Source organism: Solanum stenotomum, chromosome 10, assembly GCF_019186545.1.
Source record: "Solanum stenotomum isolate F172 chromosome 10, ASM1918654v1, whole genome shotgun sequence".
Taxonomy (NCBI): domain Eukaryota; kingdom Viridiplantae; phylum Streptophyta; class Magnoliopsida; order Solanales; family Solanaceae; genus Solanum; species Solanum stenotomum.
Genome location: NC_064291.1, coordinates 16845992 through 16850957, shown reverse-complemented (window position 1 = coordinate 16850957; position 4966 = coordinate 16845992). Strand labels below are relative to the sequence as shown.

The window sequence follows — 4966 nt, the reverse complement described above, 5'->3', positions numbered from 1 at the left end:
ATGCCTATTCCCATCATGTGGGATGTGCACTCTAGTTATTGGATAGGTTCTACAACGTGTAGGTAGTAGTATGGGATGCTATCTACACATGGCACGAGTAGGCTTTGAAGATACTAAAGTGAGTTCCCTAAGTCTAACGACTATTATGTGAAAGTCCCCTTATGTGCTTGAATGTCTCCAAAATGGTTTCTTAAAGAATGTTGGTCTATTGATGTTATGTTGTAAATGAAATGTCCTTATCTAAGGTAATCTTGGGGAACACTTAAGTGTGCTTGAAGAGGTTGTATGGGCGGTCACTTCTTGTCTCACTCAAGTGTGTCTTAAGATTATATTAGGTAGAGGTCTTATGTTAATGAAATGACATGTGTTCTTTTAAAGTTAAGCATGGGTTGTATATGGACATATGTTGAATATATGTATGGTTGGCTATGGTCTTACATGTTAATGTTGACTTGTATTATGTCTCTTATACTTGTAAAGGAAAGGTTTTATCAAATAATATGAAAGCATTTACTTCCTTGAAAATGTCCTTTTTGGCATGTTTTTGCATGGTCTCCATACTTAGTACTTAATTGTGCTAACCCATTTCTTTCCCTTTTTGGACTAAAGTGTGGGGATTTGGAGATGATGACATGTCATGGCTATTTGATAGGTTTCTAAGTGTTGAAGATGAAGACTTGGTGAGTCCTCATATATTCGAGGACAATACCCTATATGTTCTTTTATGTCTTTTTAGTATTGTTTAAGTTGTGTATGGGATTGGTCCCGAATTTTGTACTCTAAAGTATTAGATGGTTTTGAGACATCATGTATAAAGTCTTGAAAGTCTTCCGCTTGCTATTGTTTTTTTTTTTTGAAATGTTTTCTTGGTAAAGAAAGTTTTTAATTCCTTATGGTTTTAATGTCTATGCGATGAATGAATGCTAAGAGGCTTGTATTAGACCTCTTCGAGGTCGAGTACGCTGGTTACGACTAGGGGGTGATCCCGGGTCGTGACAGAGGCTAGGTCATCCTTGTTGGAGCAGATTCGAACTCAACAGTTTATTGATGGTGATTTATGTAAGATACGAGACAAGGTGTCAAAAGGAGAAGCCAAAGGTGCAATTCTTGATAGTGAGGGAGTTTTGAGGATAAAAGGTCGTATATGTGTTCCTCGGACAGGCAATTTGACTAGACTCATCATGGAAGAGGCACATAGTTTGAGGTACTCTATTCATCCTGGGGCTACTAAGATGTATCGTGACTTGAAGCAGCATTATTGGTGGTGTCGTATGAAGAGGGACATAGTAGATTTTGTATCTCAGTGTTTAAATTGTCAGTAAGTGAAGTATGAACACCAAAAGCCTGGAGGTGCAACCCAAAGGATGCCCATACCTGAGTGGAAGTGGGAGCGCATTGCTATGGACTTTGTGGTAGGGTTGCAACATACCTTGGGTAAGTTTGATGTTATATGGGTCATCATGGATCGACTGACTAAGTCTGCACACTTTGTACCAGTTCAGACTACCTATAATTCAGAGAAGTTAGCCAAGATCTATATTCGAGAGATAGTTCGCATGCATGCGGTTCCCATTTCTATTATTTCAAATCGTGGCACTCAATTTACATCTCATATTTGGAGGTTTATGCAGAAAGAATTGGGCATTCGAGTGGATCTTAGCACAACCTTTCACCCTCAGACTGACGGTCAGTCTGAACGGACTATTCAGGTTCTTGAGGACATGTTGCGGGCGTGTATGATCGACTTTGGTGGTCACTGGGATCAATTTTTGGCTTTAGCGGAGTTTGCTTACAATAATAATTACCACTCAAGCATTGAGATGGCACCATTTGAGGCTTTGTATGGTAGGAGATGTCGATCTCCAATTGGTTGGTTTGATGCATTTGAGGTTAGACCGTGGGGTACAGATCTACTGAGGGAGTCCTTGGACAAGGTCAAGTTGATCCAAGATAGACTTCTCATGGCTCAGAGTAGGCAAAAGAGTTATGCGGATCGGAAGGTTCGCGATTTGGAGTTCATGATGGGAGAGCGGGTTTTATTAAAGGTTTCTCCATGAAGGGTGTGATGAGATTTGGAAAGAAAGGCAAGTTGAGCCCAAGGTATATTGGCCCTTTCGAGATTGTGGAGCGTACTGGTGAGGTGGCGTATCAGTTGCCTTTGCCACCTGGTTTGTCGAGTGTTCATCTCGTATTTCATATTTCGATGTTGAAAAAGTATCATCAGGGTGGTGCTCATGTGATTCAATGGGATTCAGTGTTACTTGATCAGAATTTGACTTTTGAGGAGGAGCCGATAACCATTTTGGATAGGCAAATTCGAAAGTTGAGGTAGAAAGAGATTGCTTCAGTAAAGGTTCAATGGAAGCATCGTCCAGTGGAGAAGGCTACATGGGAGACCGAGTCAGACATGAGGAGTAGATATCCTCAGCTTTTTAAGCGTTCAGGTGCGTTCTATTCTTTTACTGTTCGAGAACGAACGTTTGTTTAAGTGGTAGGTGATGTAACGACCCGCTAGGTCGTTTTGAGAACTAGGACTATTTTGATTTTTCCCCAAACTTTTGAATGGGAAATTTTAATTTATTCAGTAGGTACGAGTAATTAGTTGACGAATATTTAACAAATAATTAATACAGTTAATAGTTAGTGGGCCAAGTCCATAACCACTTCATTTAATACCCTTTACCCTTGACCCATGTAATTAAAATATGTTAGTGGAGTCAGTTTAGAAAAAAAAGGGAGAACAAAAGAGAATAGAACTGTCAGATACGGAAACAAAGAAACCTACGAATTTAGTTGAGGATCGCTTCAGGTAACTCCTTTTGATCTTTTTTTTCTTTTTCCAACAATGGGATATTTAATTTGTTAGGTGAGAATGAATACATTAGCGAATTATTAATTGCTTGCTATTTGTAGTTTAGCGTTAGAGTCAAATTAGTGGAGAATGTTGAATTGATGGTTAGTTAATGAGTGATAATTATTAGCTAATGATTAGATAATGATTGGAAGGTTATTAAATGGGAAATCAAGAGATGTTGGGAGTTGGGTTTAATTGTTGGTTTCATAATTACGGTGCATGTTATAGTTGAGTGAGAATTTTGAATTTCTTGCCACTGTTTTTGGGTTTTTATACTAGTTTTAGACTATAATTGTAACCCTTTGTTTGGTAGGATAAAGCAAATCACAATATGAATTTTTTTATGAGATTAATATTTAATTAGAGTGGGTGATTGCTGAAATTTGTGGGCAGTAGGGTGTGCTAATGTTGGCTAATGATATTGATTATGTGACTTAGGGTTAAAAAGAAAAAGGGAATAAAAAGGTGTCAAGGTTTGGATGTTTCCTCTTGTTGTTGCCACTGGAACGTAAGTTTTCCTTGGGATAAGATGACGATTACTTAGGAATTTTTCAATTTGGTGGAACCGGTTGTGCCTTCCTTTTCTTTTTTTCTTATTATCCTGCTAGATTTATGAAATTGTTTGTTAAAATGAGACTTAATCTTATGCTTAATTTAGGAGCTTGGTTAGAGATATGAGTGAGTTTTGGGTCTAGGATAGGCATATAATAATTTGGGTGTCTATGAACTCGCGTGCTTACAAATAATGCATGATTGGTAGATTGGGAACGTTATGAAGCTTTGCGAAAAGGGAAGGAAAAATCTTGAGGATTTGTGACACGTGTTTGGCATTCAAGTTATGTTAAGACTTTTAGACTTCGTTGGACGACGTTTTTCTAATTTAAAAATTAAAAAATGGAATAGACAATGGGTAAGGGCGAAAGATGGGGGTCTCGTACCAATGATGTGACGGGCATTGGTACGAGTACCGGTGTTATAAAGGGAAAGTCTATTACTATAGAATGTGGATTTTAATCCGAGAATGCCAAAGCGATGGGCATTAGCTGATATATTATCGACTGATTATTTGTGTGATTGTGTTCTTATTTGAACCCGTATACTTGTGATGGTTGAGGTGGTTATGTACTATGTTGATACTTGATTGATAGAGATACATTGTCATCCCCTTTATTTGAGATTATATTGTGCACATGCATTGACATGAGATTGAGTATAAGTTGGGCACGTGGAGATCGTCCGAGCTGGAATGGCGAGATGCTAAGATTTTATTTTGGGCACGTGGAGACCGTCCTTGCGGAAATTATTTGATTTTATGATAATGTGTTGAGATTGTCCGCACAGACACGTGGAGATCGTCCGTGTCGGTATATGGACCTCGCGAGTCCCCTATGGGTCATGAACTCTCGACCTTTTTCCGAGGAGTATCGTGTATATACGATTGAGAGAGTACTTAGTATTCTGAGGCATATCATTCCATGGTGTCATATTGTATTGCATCTCATGACATCTTTCATTTTGATGATTATGTGTTTTATTGGTGCTTGGAAAGTACTTGTTATTTGATTACCTATATTTGATGAAACTTGACTCGTAATTATAATATAGACTTGTATAAATAAATAACAGATTTTCCTTATATGAACTCCCGTCACTACTTCTTCGTTGTCGGTCTATGAGATATACTGGGTACACGTGGTTTCATACGCGTACTACACTTGTTGCACTTTTTGTGGTGCAGATTCGATTCCGAGTACGAGTACATCTCGTGGAGCTGTTTGAGTCCGAGCTTGGTGTACTTTGGAGTTGTGTGAGCTGATTGGCTGTTCCGTGGCCCACACCTCCCTCTACCTTTTATTTATTCTGTTATTTAGTATTCAAACAGAATATCCCTTATGTTTGGATTGTTCTTTAGTTTCAAACTTGCATCATATTTAGAGGCTCTTGTACTTATGACACCAATTCTTGGGGTGGTATTTTAGCTTTCCGCATTTCATATTTGTAAAGAACTCAATGTTGGAGATTTTTTACTTAGTATTTACCTTTTACCTCTTAGTTAGTTAATTAGAATTGGTAAATATGTTTGGTTGGCTTACCTATTCGTTGGGAACATAG

At 38.2% G+C, this 4966-nt stretch overlaps 1 pseudogene; it reads left to right on the top strand.

Moving 5' to 3' along the window:
- LOC125842776 (uncharacterized) overlaps positions 1-4665 on the top strand; it is a 9776-nt pseudogene extending 5111 nt beyond the window's left edge.
- The last annotated feature ends 301 nt before the right edge of the window (positions 4666-4966 follow it).